The sequence below is a fragment of the Canis lupus genome, chromosome 6, assembly GCF_003254725.2.
Source record: "Canis lupus dingo isolate Sandy chromosome 6, ASM325472v2, whole genome shotgun sequence".
NCBI lineage: Eukaryota > Metazoa > Chordata > Mammalia > Carnivora > Canidae > Canis > Canis lupus.
Window position 1 is genome coordinate 4,489,128 of NC_064248.1, and position 21,244 is coordinate 4,510,371.

The window sequence follows — 21,244 nt, forward strand, 5'->3', positions numbered from 1 at the left end:
ACAACAGCCTGGGTGAGTGTAGAACATGGGACTCCAGCGTGTCTTAGAGAGGCTGGCTGCGGCAGTGAGCTTGTCCTGGAAGAAATGGCCTCCCTGTAGAAGAGACAGTTCAGCTGAGATCCGGTGGGCAGGCATTCTCAAGAAGAAGAGAGGTGGGGAGGTTTTGAAGAGTTTGCAGGCCGTGAGGACAGCACATGCCATGGCCCTAAGGGACAAGACCTCTACACTGAAAGAACAGAAGGCTGGTGTGGCTGACTGCGGATGATGGGAGGTGTCAGCCATACCTCACAAGGCTATGGAAGCTGCACTGAGAATCTTCTTCTGATCCTCCAACCAATGGGGAGCCATTAAAGAGAGTCAGGAAGGGGATACCACTACCTAATTTGTGTTTTTAAAAGCTCTCTCTGGCTGCAGCCTGGAGAATGGATGATGGGGGCTGGAGGAGAGTCCCATGGACCAGTTAGGAAGCCGCTGCAACACTCTAGTTGAGAGATGTTTGTGACTTGGATTAGGGTGAAGACAGGAGAAATGGATCAAGTGAACATCTTCCAGATATATCACTGAACAGATAACATGGGGGAGGCCTTAAGGGACAAATAAAAAGACAAAGGACAAAGGGAAATGGACACCAGGGAAGGTAGGAGCAGGGGTTTAGGCTTCTGCCTACAGAGCGACGCTCAGGAATAAATGGTTGGGAGCAGGATTCAAGGTGATCAGATTTTGACATCTCACGTGACCATCACCTCCCTGTGGTCCAGCTTGTTACTCTTATAGCTGCTGCCATGGAAACTGGTAGACAGGTGCTCTGGGGGCATCAGCAGGAGGGGACCAGCCAGAGAGACAGCCAGAAGCTACCTGGCTACCTGTTCAATGGTAGAAATTCATTTCAAGTCACCTCATAAGGGACCCAACAACGTATCCACTCCCCTCCCCCAGGCCGTTGTGAACAAGGCAATGTTCTTTTGAGGAAAGAACAGGAGAAGCCGAAAAGATTGACAGCCCCCATCCCATCCCAGAAGCAGCATCCACTCCCTCTCCCTATGCTCAGAAGCTTCAATTTATTAAATCAAAAAGTAGAGACATATTTCTCTTGCTCCTATCCCGAGAGCTATAGAAATCATGGTCATCATTACGCTAAGTCAAATCAAGAGTAGCTGTCACAATCTTATTCTTCGAAATGGAACAGAAACATGTACATGCATTTATTTAGGATTCTCATATTTCGGAGATCTTATTTATTTAATTCTTCCAGCAATGCAGTGAGGAATAGCACTTTGCAGACAAGAACACTGGGACTCTAGGAGATTTGTGTCACCTGCCTCCAAGACCCTTAACAAATAAATGGCAGATCCAAGGTTTACAGCTAGCTCTCCCGAATCAAGCAGCTTTAATAGTTGACTGTCTCCTGGACAGAAAGTCACTTTAGCCCCGTGACTCTGTGATTGCAGCATGTGGGGTCCGTGGGTCCTGAGCTGAAGGCCCAGTCGAGGAGCTTTGTGTGTGCCTAGCACCTGTGGCCCTTGGCTCTTAGCCTCTCATTCTGCCAAGGAGAAGATTCTGGAAAGCGTCTTCTGTCTTTTATATTAACTAAAGCTAAAGCCCCTCCTCCTCTTCTGTCTCCCTTACACTAACACACACTGGGAGGAAGACAGGACACAGGTTCTCACTGTGTCTGCTCCTGGGTAGACCGTCATCTGAGCTGTTCATAGATCCTGTCTGACTGGAGCGCTTATGAGCCCAGCAGGGGACAGTGTGTGCTGGCCCGGGCTCAGCGATTCCTTCTCACGGGTCACCCAATGTTTCAGCAGCTCAGGAGTCCCAGAGGGCTCAGATCATCCAGGCTGCTTCCCACACACGGGGCAAATTGCTGGGATCAACACCCACCTGCCCATGAAGGGAAAGAGGAATTGCAAGGTATTGGGGTTAACTTTCTATCATGTGACAGAGGTGAATAAAGACCTTCAGGAACATGCTTAACATTAGTCACAGGCAGTGGCTCCCTGGAAAACAGCGTGGGACTCATTGCTCTTTGCATGCTCACCTCTTGGTCCCGTGGAGCCGTGGCAGCTCCAGAACCGCTGTGCCTGCTCTGGGTCTCTGGGACGTCAGAGCCTGCCTCGCCTTCCCCAGCCCAGCCTGCGTTGTCTGTGGGCCCTGGCCTGCACACTGCATCTCCCAGACTTTATCCGGGTTCAGTCGATGGAGGAATCGGTGGGGAACCAAAGACATAAATTAGCAGAAAGCACAGAACTGTTCTGCCCCCAGCCTCCCTCCAGCAGCGTCTCTAGCATCAGCTCTCTCCCCTTCTCTGTCTCTGTCTCTGCCCCTCGTCCCCTCTCTTTCTCACCCTCTGCTGTCTGTCTGCAGATAGCCTAGCTATTTGACCTGCAGGACCACCAACAAAGCACTGCCTCTTAATAAGGCTTACTTTGCTGGTTTTACAAGCAAGCACATTCCTATTTTTGCCGGATACCTTAGAAATCACTGACTGTGTTATTCAACACTCTGTCCCATTTGGGGATGTTGCTGGCCCGTGCTGGCCTTTTTAGTCATACTAATTAATAATGTGTAGTATTTAGGACATTTGGCTGGGACTGCAATGATTTATTTCAGAAACCTGGGACACAGGATATTCCAGCATAACACCTGGCTGAGAAACGACCACAGATTTTGAACCATTGGCTTGTCCTCAGGGCCTTGAAGTTCTTATGGAGTCCAGACTTAACCCCTAAGCACTCTTAGGAAGTGGGGTTTTGTTGTTGTTTGTCTGTCTGTTTTCTTTCTGGGACCCAATACTCGGAGATCTCCGTGTGAGATTATTCTCTGATAATCCTGACTGTGGTGTGAAGTCCACCTTAAACGCAGGTGTACAACAGCCAAGCTATTCATAAAAAAGCCATTTCTTTTTTTGTTTTTAAGCTTTTATTTATTTATCCATGAGAGACACAGAGAGAGGGAGAGGCAGGGATACAGGCCGAGGGAGAAGCAGGCTCCCTGTGGTGAGCGCGATGCGGAACTCGATCCCAGGACCATGGGATCAGAACCTGAGCCAAAGGCAGATTCTCAACCACTGAGCCACCCAGGTGTCCCAAGAAGCTATTTCTAGTGTCAAAAAGAAACAACCGAAAAATCTAAGTGCATTACTCGAACCCTGTAGGGAGAAATATGTAGTATTTATCCTGGAAAAATCTCTGGTATTGAAGAGTGGGATTTTGTAGCCAATGTGGGATTTTGAACACCACGTGATGGCTTGTTGTGCTCCTGTTGGTCAGTGGGCATGCTGGGTGCCTCAGTGTCCCTCGAGGATGGCATACTGGAGGTGGGCAGTGAAAGCAGTAAATACACAGTTGAAATGAATGGCAAATAAGTGCTGCTGAATTGTTAACTCAGGCTGAGCAAGCCAGGGAGGGCTTCACGGAAGAGAGTGACTTGTGAGATAGAGCTGGCTCATGGGGAGTGGGTACTTGGCCAAGTTTGTTGACTGAATGCAGGAGCATGTGACAAAGTAGAGGTCCACGGAGGAAACAGCGCATTCAAATGCATCAGGAGAGAACATGTCTTTTCTAAAACTGAGCATCAGTGTGGCCTGCTGTAATTGCTTTCCTGGCTATTTCGGAATTGGAATTTGCAATCCTGGATCTTATGAGCTTCCAAGTAAATAATATGGCAGCTGTGGGGAGAGTGCCTTTCTCGTGACCCGGGTCCCAGACTGCAGACAGCCTCCTGGGGAGTGCATTGAGTGGGAGATGAAGGAAGGTCCTTGTGGGTGAGCCACAGCCAGCTGGCTGCTGTAGTCAGTGCTCAGGACAAAATGGTCAGAACGAGGGGTTCCTTCACCTGGAAACTGCTCTATCACCTGGGCTCTGGGTAGCCCTCATCCCCACCTGCTGTCCTGTAACCCTCTGTTAACACAGAGAACAGGGCCTTCACTGTGCCAGACAGCAGAGAAGCCCCGCTGGTAGGAGCACTTTGCTATTCAGATGAGGAGCATTTTGTTCAATACCCAGGAGGGCCTGTAAATCCATCGTTCACTCATTCAGCAACAGGCTCTTATGGAACATGCACCTGTGCCTTCTGCTGTCTGAAGCCTCTCTACGAACATAAAGCCAGTTTTCTTACAATTATACACTCTGTCCAGGATGGGAGAGCCGAGTCTTCTTGTTATATTCACAATTGAGAATGGGAGCACCAGGGTGGCTCAGTGGTTGAGCGTCTGCCTTTGGCTCAGGTCATGATCCCAGGGTCCTGGGATCAAGTCCCACATCGGGCTCCCTGTGAGGAGCCTCCTTCTCCCTCTTCCTGTGTCTCTGCCAATCTCTCCAGTGTCTTTCAGGAATAAATAAATAAAAAATAATAATTGAGAATGAAGTGTGCTCTCGTGTGTATGTATGCGTGTGTGTAATTTTCTGCTAACAAGGTGGAATGAAAAAAAAAATGGATTTTGATCTATGGCTTTTGAAACCACCCCTGAGCCATGCTATGCCTTCATCTAAATCTGAAGACCCAAGAGATGTCAAAATAATAATAATATGGGCATTTGGGGGGGATACTGATGGAGGAGGAGATGAAAGGTTAGTTTTGAAAATAGGCAGCAGGGGAATTTGACATTTGGCAAATATGGTAGAGTAGCAAGTGTTGCATGTATACACCTTGGTTCTAAGATATATCAACTTTTCTCCAGCAGGGGCCTAGGGGATCAGGAACTAGGGGTTGATTTGAAAATAAAGGTTATGAAAAATGGTAAGGCCCAGGAGACACTTTACACAAATTTCCAAAGCCAAAAGATTGTCAGCTGGGGCTGTGGGGTCAGCACTGGGCTTCCAGGACAAGCTTGCTTATTTTTTTTCCAAGTAAGACTGGGAATTGCCTTTATATTTCCTGAGCTAAAGTGGTTCAAGTCACGGGTGAGATCTCATTTGCCCATCAAGTCCTGGTGGCCAGCTGTGAACATGTGAAAAATAGATTAGAGACAGCTCTGTTGACTGTATTTATGGAGTGCCAAGGAATGGAGTCCAGTTTTCCTGCCAATGAAATCAAAAAGTTCTCCGAGCTCCTCTGGACTGAGTTTCCTTTGGTGTTCCCAAATACATATGTTGAAACCCTAACTCCCATTGTGGTGGTATGTAGTGCTGGGGATTTTGGGGAGTAGTTATGAAATCACAAGGGTAGAGCTGTAATGAGATTCCTAGCCTTACATGAAAAGATCAGAAAGCTTTTCCTCCATCCGTCTATCTCTTCTGTTCTACGATATTTGGAGTGCGTGCCTGCACCAAGGAAAGCAAAAGCCATATGAGGACACAGCGAGAAGGCAGATGTCCGAAAGACAGGAAGAAAGCCCTCACCAGGAAGTAAGTCTGCCAGTACCTTGATCTTGGACTTCTCAGCCTCCAGAACCATGAGAAATAAATGTGTGCTGTTCAAGATAAATGTCTGCCCTGGCTACAGTATTTTTGTTACAGCAGGCTGAGCTAACACACAAGGTGAATGTTTTCAAACGTGCCCTGAACTCAATGTTACCAGCTTACTCTCTTGATTGCCCCTTTCTCTTGTCTTTCCTCGTGGGCAGACTCACCCACTTGCTCATCCTGGAGACCATGGAGTTACATGTGGCCTTTCCTCATCAGACACATTCCATGATCAAGTCCTCAGTGTAGCACATAAGATCCTTCCCCATTTGGCCACAGCCCACTCTTCTAGACTCATCTTTTACCCCTCTTCCCTCTCCCTTCCACATTGTTGGCTATACTTAAAAGGACTACTTCTTTCTCCTCTAGTTACACCTGTTTCCATGTTTCTGATCTGTAGTGCACATTGTTCCCTATGCTTAGAATACTTTCTGCATCCTTCTTGGTTGGAATGCATGACCCACACTGAAGGCCAGGACCAGGGCAAAGCTAGTGAGGCATCTCTGGCTCATCTTCGAGCTATCCACTCTCAGGGTCATGTGTACTTTGTTCTTCTGTTCCTTAGGCTCTCATTTTTATCCCCCTTGTCCCGGCTCTGTCTGCGTCCTCTTTAGGCCAGTACGCTTTGCACACAAGTCTGTTCCAGCATATATTCAATTCAATCCATGGGACATTTATTGAGAATTTACCATGTTGTATGAATAAACAAGTAGCACTTAAGCCATTTTGCACTTACCTCCCACAACAGCTTCTTGAATTGAGTGCTGATCAATATATCATGCCTATGTTGGTGTACATTTATTAATCCACTGGCAGCCGACTTGTTCTTTATATGTGTGACAGTAGATAGTTGTGGAGGAAGATCCTAAAAAACAGTTGTTAGTTTTACAAGTCCCTAAAAACTCATTCTTTCATTACAGATGAAATGTCACATTTAAAGACATGTGAGAGGGGCATGTGGGTGGCTAAACGATTGAACATATGCCTTCAGTTCAGGGCGTGATCCTGGGTTCTGGGATCCAGTCCTGCACTGGGCTCCCTGCAGGGAGCCTGCTTCTCTCTCTGCCTATGTCTCTGCCAATCTCTCTGTGTCTCTCATGAATAAATAAATAAAATCTTAAGAAAAAAAAGACATGTGAGAAAGTCAATTACTTGGAAGGCAATTCACGAAAATTAAGGGATAGTTTCCCTTTCTAATCATACAAATCCCCCAAACATCAGACATTTTAAAAGTACAGAACAGCATAGATTATCCCTTTAGTTTTTAATTTCATAAAAACTTTCATCAATGATAGGCAAGTAGGGATCTACTTGAAATCCACCTAGCTCTAGGTTCAGTATATGTAAACAGCATTTCCATGCTGTGGGAAGAGGAGGTTAATATTCCTATACATAAACCCATAGTCATGGACACTGAGCCAATCATCTGGGGAAAAGGTAAAGAATTCTTCCAAGGGGAGCACCCTAGAGGGAATAGATGATGGTTGAGAGCACACCCTCGGGGGCCTACTAACATGTCATGTGGAAATTCGAGGGCACAACGTTTTCATGAACAATATCCATCAATTGTGAAAAGTTGAAGGCAGCTCTCTATATCATTTCTGGTTTATGAGTTTGCAAGGATTTCTCAGGGTTGAAGAAAATGGGTCAGAAATTAAAAACAAACTCATTTAACAGGCATATCTCGTTTCAATCAATATTCAGGATTATTTGGAAAATAGTTGGTTTGCTACTTATCTTAATCAGGTCTCTTTTGGTTGAAAATAATAGAAACTAAAAGAGGGTTTTTTTTGTTTTTGTTTTAATGACTCAAAAGACAGAGTATATATGGCTACAGGCACACCTGAACGCAAATGGCTAAAATGATAACATCAGAAAACTGTTTATGTTTTTTTCAATTCTGCTTTTTCTGTGTTACTGTCATCATTAAACTGACAAAAATGGAAGTCCCAGGTTTACATTTTATCAGCTTAGAACCTTGTGAAAAAATAACTTCTCTTCCCCAGCATACCAGCGAAAGTGTTGGCTGTGACTCATTAGTAGAGTTTGGGTACTATGCCTGTTTCTTAGTCAGTCACTATAGATAGGGATAAACTATGCTATGACTGTCCAGGTTTGGGTTATATGCCCAGTTTGGAAGCCACAGATAGGGTTAGACTCACCATTACACTGGGTGAACTGAATGAAGGTGGGGGATGCTAGTTCTTTAAATGGTTTCCAGTAAGGACAACATATTCACTAGTCCCATTTGACCCATTTTTCAAGATAGTTTGTTCATTCACTCATTTTTTTTTTTCAACACAGTCTGACATTTCTCTACGTTTCAATCTGTTTCATGTATTTACATTTAGTGTATTCTGATACATGGTTGTATTTAGGTCAACCATTTCACTATCTGTTTTATATTTGTCCCATCTGATTTTTGTTCCTGTGTTCCTTCTCTCCTGACCTCTTTGAACTAATCAAATACTCTTAATATTCCATTTAAATTCACTAATAGCCTCTTAAGCTATAATTTTTTTCATATCAATTTTGTAGAGGTTGCTCTAGGGATTATAATATGCATCCTTATTATACTCTATTTGGATTTAATTTTATACCACTTCACATAAAATGTAAGAAACCTGCGACAGTACAATACGATTCCGTTTACTGTTTACCTATGTTTTGTATTTTACATCTACATACTTTATAAACCCACAAAACAGTATTAACATTTTTGTGTTAGTCATGTGTCTTTAAGGAAGCTAATAAGGAACAATTGACTCCTCTTCCCATTATTCATGGTAATGTTCTATACAGCTGATACTCTGTTAGTAATGTTCCATCAAGTTCTATGAATAGTGAGTTAGTGAATACTGAGCTCTCACTTCTATAGGAAATACAGGGTAATGTTCCTTCAAGACTCTGGTCACAACATTTTCATCAAGTGACCAATACCTAACCTTGTTTTATGTGTGTTTATGTTTAAAGACACCTTAGTTAAAATATATGTTGTTGATTCATTAACATTGAACTCATGGACAACAGTACTGTAACTCATGCCTGAATGAAGCTTACCCACACACATGTCATGTCATAGCCCACTTACACTTAAGAACACTATACAGCTCGTCAGCACTACACTGAAGAGGCCATTTTAAATATTTATTTATTTATTTTAAAGAGAGAGGGAACGAGGATAGGAGAGGAAGAGGGAGGGGAGAATCTAAAGCAGGGACTCAGGGCTCCATCTTATTAGCATGAGATGATGATCTGAGCTGAAATCAAGAATTTGACAACTAAGTCACCTGGATGCCCCAAAGGGGCCACTTTTATTATTTTATTTTATTTTAAATATGTTATTTATTTATTTGAGAGAGAGAGAGAGTGAGTGAGTGAGAGGGAGAGAGAGAGAGAGAGAATGTGAAGCAGCTCCACTCTGAGCTCAGAGGCTGACATGGTGCTGGATCCCACAACTGTGAGATCATGACCTGAACCAATACCAAAAGTTGGAGGCTTAACTGACTGAGCTACCCAGGTGCCCCTTGAAGGAGTCATTTTAAATGGCAAAATCACCAACAAAAAGCACAGATATTTGAAAAATACGGCACTAAGTAAAACTAAAAAGTCATTTATTTACACTATGAGAGCTGAAGCAAGAAAGCAGAGTGTCACTGCAGCTGGGAACATGCACATCAGACAACTCACATTTTCCACCACTTGGCACATGTCCTTCATAAGTTTTAGTGAATAGGTGAACTCATAAATACAGAATCCCTGAATAATGAGGACTGACTCGACTTATCATTACTGATGTTCTTCGTTCCTTTCTACAGAATTTAGTTTCTATCAAGTTTCACTTACTTTTAGGCTGAAGAAATGTCTTTAGCATTTCTTTAAAATCAGGTCTGCTGACTATGAATTCTCTCAAATTTTGTTTATCTGAAATGTCATTTTGCTTTCATGTTCAAAGACTATTTTTACTAGATACAGAATTCTAGGTAGACATTCCATTGTCTCTTGATCCCTATTGTTCCAAAAGAGAAGTTATTTATAATAAGTATTGTTCCCCTGTACATCATGTGTCATGTCTCTCTGATTTTTTTTTATTCTCTTTGGTTTACAGCAGTGTAAATATGATTATCAACTTATGGTTTCCTTTATATTTATCCTGCTGAAGGTTCTATGAGTTTCTTGGATATATAAGTTAATTGTTTTTGCCAAATTCTGGAAAGTCAACAATTGCTTCATATATTTTTCTGGTCTTTAAAAAAATTCTCCTTTAGGGACTGCAATTACACCTGTGTTAGAGTATTTTATATTGTCCTTTATGTTCCTGAGAACTTATTGAACTTTTTCCCATTTTTTTCCTCTTTCATGTTCATAGTGACTTTGTTATACCATATATAATCTGCTACTTAGCCCATCAGGTGAATTTTTCATTTCAAATATTATTTTTTCAAGTTCTAGAATTTAATTTTGGTTCTTTTTTATAGTTCGTATTTTTCTGTTGGTATTCTTCTTCAGATCACTAATTATAACTATCTTTTAATTTACTTTCTTGATCATATATTTAATTACTGCTTCAAAGTCCTTGTTTGTTAATAACAACATACTTATCTATGATCTTAGTCTATGGACTGAATTTTCTCTTGGATCACACTGCACTGTTCTTCCCATGTCCACTAATTGTTTTTTTTTTCCATGTCCACTAATTGTTTATTGTGTATTGGATATTGTAGATGTTCAGAAACTCATCTTCCTTGAATGAGTCAGTTTTTGTTCTAGCCAGTGATCTAATTGCTAGCTAGTTAACTTGAACTTGTAGATGTTTTGTTTTATCCTTTGTTAGTGTGGGTCAGATGTAGTTTTTCTTTAGTTCTGGGAAAGAGTCATGAAGGCATTGTCCTTGAAAATCAGTAGAAACCTGACATGTTGACCAGTACTTTGTAACTTGATGGGATTCAAACTCTGAACTCTATCACTCCTCAAGCAGGTCACAACTGAACTCTCTGCTCAAGTTTTTCAACTTTCCAGTTTCTGCTCTCTGCTGAGTGTCTTGGCAGCACTGCTTCCCCCTCATTTACATATAATTCAAGTGACATCAAGAATTTGAGGGGAGTTTACATGTAAATGTGGGGTCTTCTCTTTCTGTAGCTCCTTATTTTTAAACATTCTTCTCCTAAATTTTCAACTACTCTGGAAGCACCAAATTCTTCCTTCTGATACTTCAGACTAAAAGGCTGGATACAGTAGTTTGAGTTCTAGGCAACCTACATTGAGCATACTGGAGAAGCCCTCAGGGGAAAAGCTATATAAACATAGCTCTCACCCAGTGCATTTTCTTTCACTCAAGTGTTGAATCCATTCCAATTTCTGCCTGCTTTTGATCGTTCTCCAGTACCAATAGAAACATCCCTCTTTGCTTTTTTTGTTTTGTTTTGTTTGTCCCAGTTTCATCATTGTTTTCTGCATGAAATTTAATCAGATAAAAACTATTTCACAGTTACAAGAATTGGAACTTCCATTTATTCTGTCTTTAATCCATTTGTTTAATGAGAGGCTTCCTACTTGTGATTTGAATCTCTCAATGGTGGTATGGGCAGCCCAATGGGGAAATGAGGGAGTGGAATATTTGGAGACCCTCTATAGATCATTGGAAAAGGCATTTGCCTAACAGGAATGCAAATTGAGTAGAAAATATTCAAGGAGAGAACAAAGATTTCCCCCTTGATGAAGTGGGCAAAAGTTACATGGCATGGGAAGTTGTTCTGAGAGAGAGCAAAATGATTTTGCATAACTCTGGGGTGACCAGTGGGCCCTGGTTGGATGCAGGTTTGATGAACTTCTATAGATTTGTTTTCTCTATTTTCTTTTGTTTTTGAGCAGCTTTGATGTGGACCAAACAAAATCAAGCTTACTATAGTGATTCGATTTTCTTTGAAACTTCTCATTATTTTTTTGTTTCTCAGGGTGATCCCTGGGTGGCTCAGTGGTTCAGCACCTGCCTTTGGCTCAGGGTATGATCCTAGAGCCCAGGATCGAGTCCCACATCGGGCTCCCTGCATGGAGCCTGATTCTCCCTCTGCCGGTGTCTCTGCCTCTCTCTCTGTGTCTCTCATGAATAAATAAATAAAATCTTTTTAAAAAAAGATTTTCTCTGAAACATTATTTTTTGTTTCTCATCTTTTCTACTTAAAATAATAATTCTGAGGTTTATATATTTTGAGGTTTATATATATTGGTGAAGGTAGAATAATATCTATGCTTTGATTGGCTCAAGGACACAGAAGTTCATTACTTACCCATATACCAGTTTAGTGCCATTCCCAGGAAGCTGAGGAAGGGAGTGTTCCATACAGTCACCCAGGCTAACAAGTCTCTTAGCTTTATCATGTGCTTCCCAGTGACAAATCAGGTATTGCCACTGCAGGTAGCCTGAAAGGAAATAGAGCATGGTGAGTACTCATGGGAGTTGTTGTTGCTTATGAGCAAGGCTCCTAAAAAGTAGCACACAGTTCTCTGCTCACATCCTATTGACTGGAATTCAGATTCATTTCCACACTGAGCTTCAAGGGAGGTGGGAAGTGTGGTTTCCTACCTACATGCAGATAGAGGTTTTAGAGCTAAGTCGTGGATGCCTTCACATCTACATATCCTTTTCCTGAGGTAAAGCTCCTGATTATTTTTGAAAAGAACCTGAGCACCTGACATCGAGTTCTGTGCCATCTGAGCTGTCATATCCTGGGTTCTCCCGGGAGCATACCTGGAGACAAGACTTGAATACATATAGTTTGTTTGAAAGATGATCCCAGAAAGCACTGGTAAAGAAAAGTAGTAGAGATATGAGGCAGGGAAGAGAAACAAAGGACTATGAGCACATTCATGAGTTTTGAACTGTGAGCAACTCACAGTGGTTAATCCCACTGGAAACCCTTGGGAGACTGTTTGGAACATTCTACCTAAAGGGATGAGGAAGCTGGTGTACTGACTCTCTGCCTCCCATTTGTCATTGGCTGAGAGCTGTTCCCAGGGCTGTTAACTGCTCTGCACATTGGTGTGCCATGTGCCCAGAAAGCTGTCAAGTAGAGAATTGCTGATGACTACAGCAGAACGCTACTGGCATGTACCGAAATGATGAGTGTCAAGATCCGGGCAGAGCACCAAAGCATCTGTTACTCTACCAACTATGAACTGGCTATTAACTGACTCACCACCTTTGGATATGCACAGCAACCATCTCTCATCAAGTTAGAATGCTATGAAAGAGCTCGGGGTTAAGCAGGTCTGAAAGGGAGGTAAGATGCATGAACAGGAGGCCCCAATTCCTACTTCATCTATCCCTCCTGCAAACACTCCTTTCTCTCAATCCACATCTATGGCTTCAAAGATGACTGGTTTACTGAAAAAAAAAAAAAAAAAAGCTTGATCTGGTTCACAGATTGCTCTGCACAATGTGCTGCCACAATCTGAAATGAACTGCTGTGGTATTACAGCTCTGATCAGGAATATTCGGTCAAGATACAGATACAGGCAAATCTTTCCCAATGGCAAAACTTTGGGCAGTTGTTTTTCTACTCTGATTGGACTGAGAGATGAGCAATTTGGATGTATCTGATTCATGTGCAGTTGCTAAGTGTTTGGCTCGTTGGTCAGGCATCAGAAGGCACAAAATTGGAAGACTAGCAACAACAAGTCTGAGGAAGAGGTATTGGATGAGCAGCGTGTCAACATATTTGTGTTCCATGTTAATGCCAAGCAAAGGCTGTGCACTGCAGAGGAGGCTCTCAATAATCACATGGACAAGATGACACATTCTATAGATGTCACGTGTGCAAAGTCAGATGTGCAAAGTTCCCAGAAGGACATAGACAAAGGCTATGTATTGGCTCACCAATGTGGTCTGAGGGTATAACTTCCAACAGCAAAGACCAGGGCTAAGCCCTGCTTTGGTGCCTTTGTCCAGGGTGACCAGACAGCTACATGGTGGTGAATTAACTTCTCCAGTCTCCTTCTGGCATGAAGAAGGCAGTGATTCGTTCATACTAGGATAGATACATACATGCCTTCTTTTCTTTCAATGCTTGTGCCAGCACTAGCACTTATTAAATGCCTTATTTTCAGTCGCCGTGTGCCATACAACATTACTGCTGATGAAAGAACCTATTTCACAGCAAAATAAGTGTGACAATGGATTCATGCCCATGGAATTTACTAGTCTTACCATGTATCACATTACACTGAAGCAGCTGGTCAGATAGATGGGAAAATTGCTTATTTAAGAGTTGATTATAGTCCCAGTTGGGAGAAAGAACTCTTAAAACCTGATGTAGAGTGTACTTTCAAGAAGTGACCTATGTACAGTGCTGTTTCTCTCATAGCCTTAATACATGGGTCTGGGAATTAACATACCAAATGACCAATTTGCAAATATTTGCTTCCCATCCTTGCCATTCTAGGCTTAATTCCCATACTTCCAACAAAGTACACGCCTAGGGTTCCATTAAGTACGAAGTTTAGCTGACCTTCTGGCCATTTGGGGATTTTTCTTTTTAGAGATTTTATTTATTTATTTGAGAGAGAGAGAGCACAAGTGGGCAGAGGGAGGATAAGCAGACTCCCTGCTGAGCAGGAAGCCCAACACAAGACTCAATTCCAAGACCTCAGGATCACAACCCAAGCTGAAGGCAGATGCCCAGCTGACTGAGCCACCCAGGTGCCCCCATTTTGGGATCTTTATGCCATTGATCCAATAGACAAAGAAGGCTGCTATTCTGTTGACTGAAGTGATAGATCTTGATTTTTTAAATTTTTTTTTATGATAGTCACACACACACAGAGAGAGAGAGAGAGAGGCAGAGACACAGGCAGATGGAGAAGCAGGCTCCATGCACCAGGAGCCCAACGTGGGATTCGATCCCGGGTCTCCAGGATCGCGCCCTGGGCCAGAGGCAGGCACCAAACCGCTGCACCACCCAGGGATCCCGATAGATCTTGATTTTTTTTAGGGTTGCAGCCACATAAGAGGGACATTCCAGATCATTCTTCAAACTAGGGATTCTCTAGAGAAGCCATTTTTTGGTTCCATGCTCAATAGAAAACTATACTAATCAAAGAAGGGCAGGACCACTCAATATTCAGACCCATCAGGAAAGAAGTTTCATATCATCAACAAGGTCAAGAACTCTAACCACTTTGGAATCTGAATAAAGACAAAGGGATAGTAGAATGGAAGTGAAGAAGAAAGTTATGTGTATCAATGAGACTAGTTACAGAAATGTAATTGTTTTCCTACATGGACTCTGAATAATATATCCATGAAGAAAGGAATATTGGTTTTCTAGCAATGCATAAACTTTGTACAAACTTCTAGCAATCTCTACCAGACTACAGAGGGGCAATTGATCTTATTTTCATTAATGATCACTATTAGAAGTGAATTTGGGCATGTTCAGAGTCACTTTTTTTTTTTTTTTTTTTTGGTCACTTGGCTTTAAGATGTGTTTTGACTCCTTCCACCACAGACCTAGGCACTTGTGATATTCTGGGATTTTGTTTCCTCTCCAGATATGGAGATCTGATTCCAGTATAGCTAGAAACATGTCCAGTCTCCCATTCTGCTCCCTGCTCAAGAGGCATGCCTCTCCTGAAACTATATTATAAACTTGCTCTATGATTCTAAGTCCCTCAAAATGGCAGCAAACATGATCTATACCGTATACAGACAGGCTCTCTCGCATTGTCTGAGAACAACAGCAAAAAAAGCTGAAAATTCAGGTTTTACAAAGTTTTCCAGCTCGAATGCAAAGAGTTGGAAAATTGAGTGCCAGCGGAGGAACAGAGCAAAGTCAGGCAGAAGGTAATAAAGCAGAGGAGATGCCAACTCTCAATAAGGTTAAAAAGATGATTTACCAAGTTGTTGTGTAGTGAAATATGGGATTGGCTGATCCTGGGCTAGCTACCGATGCATCCAACCCATGCCCCTGGCTGTGGGATTTTGGCGGGGAGGTGGGTGGGTGGGAAGCAGTTATTATCCCTCTGTGTGATGATCTTACTTAATGCGAACAAAAGACAACAGTAAGGCAAGGTGTGCCACCCTTCTGCTGGAGCTTCACTGAGCCATGCAGCTGAAAGCTGAGGCTGGATGGGGGTCACAGCTAAATCTTTGGGCCTGAAATGCAAACTGTGGCCTTTTCTTTCCCTCTGAATGACCACCTTGAAGGCAAATCAACAGGAGTGACAGCGGAAGAGAGAGCCACTCAGCTGAGCTGTCTGCCAGCCAGAAGGGAGCATTCAATAGTGCCCTCCTCCGAACTGAGACCCGAGTCAGCCTTTCTGCAATCCAGTGACATTTCTGCCTATTAGTGAATGGAAACACACGCCTTTCATTCCAGAGTCGAACGGTGCTGTTTTGTCTGCAGTGTCCTTGCTCTCCTGGCCTGATTGTTTGCTGAGAAAAAAACAATTAAATCTTCCATTCAATTATGGTCTGTTTGGGTCTGAAGAGCTGTTTAAAACCAGAGAGCCTTATCATATTAATGAGCACTGCTGCCAAGATTAGTACCTGAGAAAAGGGATTCCCTGGGGAACTGAGGAACAGAACTGAGAATATTAGGATGTTATGATCTTCACTTGATGGAAAACTACTGATAAAATGGCACATTACCCCTAGAGATAGGGACTTTGTGTTAAATAGGCATGGAGATGAACATATATATTTCACACAACCTGATAGACAATACAAACTCAGATGAAACGTGCATACACTCTTAACTAATTACCTGCCTGATATCACAGGAGACCCAGGGCTGGCTTTCTCTGCATGGTAGGGGTCAGGATCAGGAACCTGGTAACAAGGAAGGCAGAGAGGTAAGCCAGCTCAGACTGGTTGAGGACTGTTTGCATCAAATGCTGGGAGAAACCAAGGGCAAAAGCAAATTTCCAAGCCAAAAACCAGGTGGAAAGCAGGGCTGTAACTCCAGGATCTCCAAGTGAGAGCTGGTGGCAATAGGATTTGGGAGAGAGTAGGGCATCTGAAAGGGAGGCCCAGTCCATGCAGTAGCCATGAGCTCTAGGCTATGGTGTTGCAGCTCTAGGGGGCTCAGCTTGGTCACCTGGCAGGAGCTAGGATACATGGACTCATCCAACTGGTTCAAAGGATCAAAGGTGGGTTGATGGCTTTCCAGATTAACACAAATTTAGCTTGTTTGTTTGTTTGTTTTTTAAAGACTCCTTAGCTCAGACTCTTAACTCTAGAGAACAAACTGATGGATACCAGAAGGGAGGGGGAGAGGGGGATGGTTGAAATAGGTAATGGGGATTAAGGAACACACCTATGGTGATGAGCACAGGGTGTTGTATGGAAGTGTTGGATCACTCTATTGTACACCTGAAACCAATATAACACTGTATGTTAACCAGATGGAATTAAAATAAGAACTTCAAAAAGAAAATCACTCATTAGCTCAAAATAGGATATGGTCAGTCCTCAAAGTGTGGACAGTGCAAGTTGATTGGAGTGATGTTTTCACTATCTGGTATTTTTACTCTTGTTTCATCTACCACTATTCACGCAGTACACTTATTTTGATTTATCCATGATTCTGCCTTAGCAGGAGCCCATTCCTGTTTAGTGCTGTGTAGTATTCCATCGTGAGACTACACCACCTTCTGTTTATCCACTCACCTCTGAGCAGGCATTTGGGTTGTTTGCAGTGTTGAGCTATTACAAATAAAGCTTCACAGCATATTCATGTGTAAGTGTTTGAAAGGACACATACTTTTTTTTTCTCTTGGATTCATACCTGGGAGTGGAATGGCTGGCTCATATGGTAAATGTATGTTTGACTTTTAAAGAAACTGCCAAACTGCTTTCCAAAGTAATTGTTCCATTTACATTCCCACCTGCAGTGCATGAGAGTTCCAATTCCTCAACATGCTCATTAGCACTTGACATTGTCATTATTTTTTTTCACCAATGTAATAGGCATCTTACCATGGTTTAATTTATATTTCACTAATGGCTAATGTTATTTAAAATGTTTTCCTATTTGTACATATTTCTATCTGCATGTCTGAATAATATATAATATATATTACATCCTTAATATATTTATATATGTAATTATGTCATATTAATATCATTTTATATATGAACATTATATTAATATATTTAATATAATGTATTATTATATATAATAATATATATGATGTATTATTACATGTTTGATTGACAAATATTTTCTCCTAGTTCATGGCTTGTCTTTTCATTTTCATTGGTGTCTTTGGAAGAGCAAAAGATTTCAGTTTTTAATGAAGTCCGATTTGTCTAATTTTTTTCTTTTATTTATTTTTTTTAAATTTATTCTTTATTGGTGTTCAATTTACCAACATACAGAATAAAAAACTGGATCATGCTTTCAGTGTCCTATCTAAAGTATGGAATGCAAAAGTAAAAATATTTTTCTTATATTTTGTTCTAAAAGCTTTATAGCTCTAGATCTTATATGACATAACTCTCCACTTATCAATTTCTTCTTTACATTCTCATGGCAATATTATGTAGCTGTCAATATACAAGTCCTGCACACTTTGTCAGATGTATTCCTAAATATTTCGTACTTTGACGCTATTTTAAATGGTATTACTTCTTTAATTTCAATTACTGATTGCTCGTATAGAAATACAATTTATCTTCGTATATTGATTGTAGATCCTACAACTTTGCACTTTCTAGATCTAGTAGCACTTTTTGTAGATTCCATTGGGTTTTCTATAAAGATTATCAGGTTGTCTGAGAATAAAGACTGGTAACTTCTTCCTTTCCAATCTGGATGCTTTTTAACTCTTTTTTTGTACCTGATTGCACCAGCTACAACCCCAAATACATACAGCGTGGAAGTGATGAGAGAAGATATCCTTGTCTATGCTTCCTCTTAGAGGCCTTTTATCTGATTGAAGAAATTTCCTTGTATTCCTATAGTGCTGAGAGGTTTGTTTATTTTAAATGCAGATAAGCTGTTTATTTTTAATGCTTTTCCCTCCATCTATTTAGATGTTCAGATGAGTTTCCTTTTTTTCCTCTATTAATATGGTGAATTGATTTTGATTCCTTTAATAATGTTAAACCAAAACTGTACTATTGAGATAACCTTCCTTGCTCATGATGTCTTATTTTTATTTTTAAATTTAATTTGCTAAAATTTGGTTTTGAATTTTTGCATCAATGTTCATAAGGGATATTGGTATACAGGTCTCTTTTCTTGGGATGTCTTTGTCTGATTTGAAGTAAGTATAATGCTAGCCTCATCGAATGAATGGGGAGGTATTCCCCCTTCCTTGATTTTTTGGAAGAGTTTGTGTTGAATTAGAATTATCTCCTCCTTAAATGTTTGTTGGAACTTACCAATGCTGTAATCTTGGCCTGGAGTTTTCTTTGTGAGGAGGATTTAAACTATAAATTCCATTTCTATAATAGATACAAGACTCTTCAGGTTATCTACTTACTCTTGAGTGCTTTTTCAAGAATTGGCCCTTGTTACCTAAATTGCTGAAATTATTGACACATCCTTTTATTATCTGTAGAATCTGGAGTGATATTACCTCTTTCATTCCTGGTATGGATAATTTGGATTTTCTGTCTCTCTCTTACTTTCTTCTTTCCTCTACTCCCTTCTTCCCTCCTTCTCTCTCTCTCTCTCTCCCTCACTCTGAGTCTGCCTAGAGGTTTATCAATTATATTGATATGAAAAGGGTTGCTGGGATTGCCCACCAGAGCCCCTGAAAACTAGAACTATTTCTGTACTCTGCTTATCTTTTCAAAATAAATACTGTAGGATAAATAATTAGAACAAATAAGATGAGCTTTAGTTTCTCTATTTCAATCTCGGTATGAAGTTGAAGCCTTTTTGAATAAATGGATGGATGAAAAGATGTCTTTCCAGGTATATATAATAGCACAAAACCAAAGTATAAACTTGTCTATGGTGTGACTGATGAAGTTAGAAGTGATTGATACATATTAATTCTGAGCTGGATTTCCACTGACATGCCCTAACAAGACAATCGTGATGTAAAGATAGACAATATGATTCTGTGTGTGTTTTTGGAGTCCATCAGAAATCTTTATGGTGAATCTACCTCAAGAGGAGGCAAACATTATCTGTGAACACTTTTGATCTCAGTGACTAGATTAGATTTAGTCATTTAGCTGAAGTATAGGAAGTATAAATATTGCTCCTGGGAAGGTTGTAATACCATACACCCCACTCCCATGGCTTAATAGAGGTAACATTACTTAAAATAGGTAACATAACTGCCAAGCACAAAGGCATGCTCACTCCTTTTGCTGGTGTTTCTGGCTCTCTAACCTAGCTCTTAGAAGGTAAAGAACATGACAACAGGGAGGCAACCACATTTTGTGTAGCTGACAGCAAGAGGACATTTCATACAAGTCCTACCAGTTTCAGTTCAATGGAGATCTAATCTCAGTATCTTTGGACTCTTTTCCATAGTTCATTACTTTCTAATCGGTTATGGCCCTTATCAAAAAAGAACGCCTCTGAGACTCCCAAAGTAGAACAAATCCATAAATCAAACACAATGAAATTTTGTTGTTTTCTCTTTGTTTTTTCCCCTCATATCTGCACATCTCCTCTGGCTCAGAAAAGAGATGAGATATACAGTGCCCGGGCTAGCACAAAACACTTGTGTGGAGGCATTTTTAAGTGATATTATGGAGAAGCATTGGGATCAGAGAACTATGCCCCATCCAATGTAATCTGTTGTCTTACATATCTTTGAGCAAACTCTTATGGATATTTTACCAACCAGCCCTTCAACCACACCATAAAGACAGGCATCAGAGGCCAGCTGCATAAAATAGATATAAAAGTTATAGGACATAGGATTTCTGAATCTTATACATACAGCCTGTCTTCTCTCATTAACATCCCTATTTCTAGGTAAAACCTATTGGCCTACAAAAACAAAAAAGTGTTCCTAAGCAAATTAATTGTATAAACACAAGCCCCAGGAGAATGATTAAACTACTTAGGAGACAAACAACTCTTCAAGCTTTACAGAAGTACCTTCGGTTTTTGTTTTTTGTTTTTTTAAATCATGCTTATCGAAGATGTGTTATCTATTCATTAAAGCAGGTCCCCCAAGGATTTTTGTTAGACAATGTTTTGTTGGCCCAATTTTAATTACTCTATGCATTTGGAAGAAACAAAATTACATTTATTTTGAAATAGTCTATAATCCATAATCCCAGAATAATGATTTTATTGAGTTGGTTTTGACATTATAGCCTCAACTTATATTGAGAAATGCTCTAAGAAATAGCTTTATTACTTACTGTCAGGATTTTGTTCCAAGCATCATTCACTTATTCTCATTATCATAGAGATGATACATTTATTTTAGAATTAATCAATGGCAAAAACTTAGTTCCCCTAAGGGATTTATATCAAATTTCTTATGGACAATGAAAAGTGTACAACCAGCATGTTTTCCTTTCTGCTCTGTTCACAGGTAATTTGAGAGCCAATTTCACAGCTAAACTATACATCTAAACAGGCTCTCTAGGTGATGCTTATGCATGCTAAAGTTTGAGAAAGCACTGCTCTGCATTATTTACAACTTAAGGCTTTTACTGGGATATTTCCTTTGCTCTTCTTTGAGGGAGATAATTTGGCAATTCAGCTCTCACAGGTTCAGGCCATTGTTTCCTGATTCTAATGCTCTGAATTTAATGTTTGTGTCCCCCTACAATTTATATGTTAAAGTCCTAACCCCTCCTCACTATCACGTGGCTGTCTTTGGAGATGGGAAGTAATTTAAGTTACATGAGGACA

At 40.9% G+C, this 21,244-nt stretch overlaps 1 long non-coding RNA gene across 2 annotated transcripts in view; it reads right to left on the bottom strand.

Annotated features, from left to right (window-relative positions):
* The window catches only part of LOC112646118 (uncharacterized), a 59,640-nt gene extending 38,406 nt beyond the window's left edge, over nt 1-21,234 (bottom strand). Inside the window, exons 1-5 of one of the 2 annotated variants that reach the window (XR_003127479.3) lie at nt 20,746-21,234; nt 16,721-16,776; nt 16,169-16,233; nt 11,693-11,825; nt 6,142-6,270 (exon numbers count right to left, since the gene is read on the bottom strand). This is a non-coding gene — a long non-coding RNA (uncharacterized LOC112646118). The remainder of the gene's footprint in view (nt 1-6,141; nt 6,271-11,692; nt 11,826-16,168; nt 16,234-16,720; nt 16,777-20,745) is intronic. The other variant, XR_003127478.3, reaches the window with a different exon arrangement.
* Nucleotides 21,235-21,244: the final 10 nt, after the last annotated feature.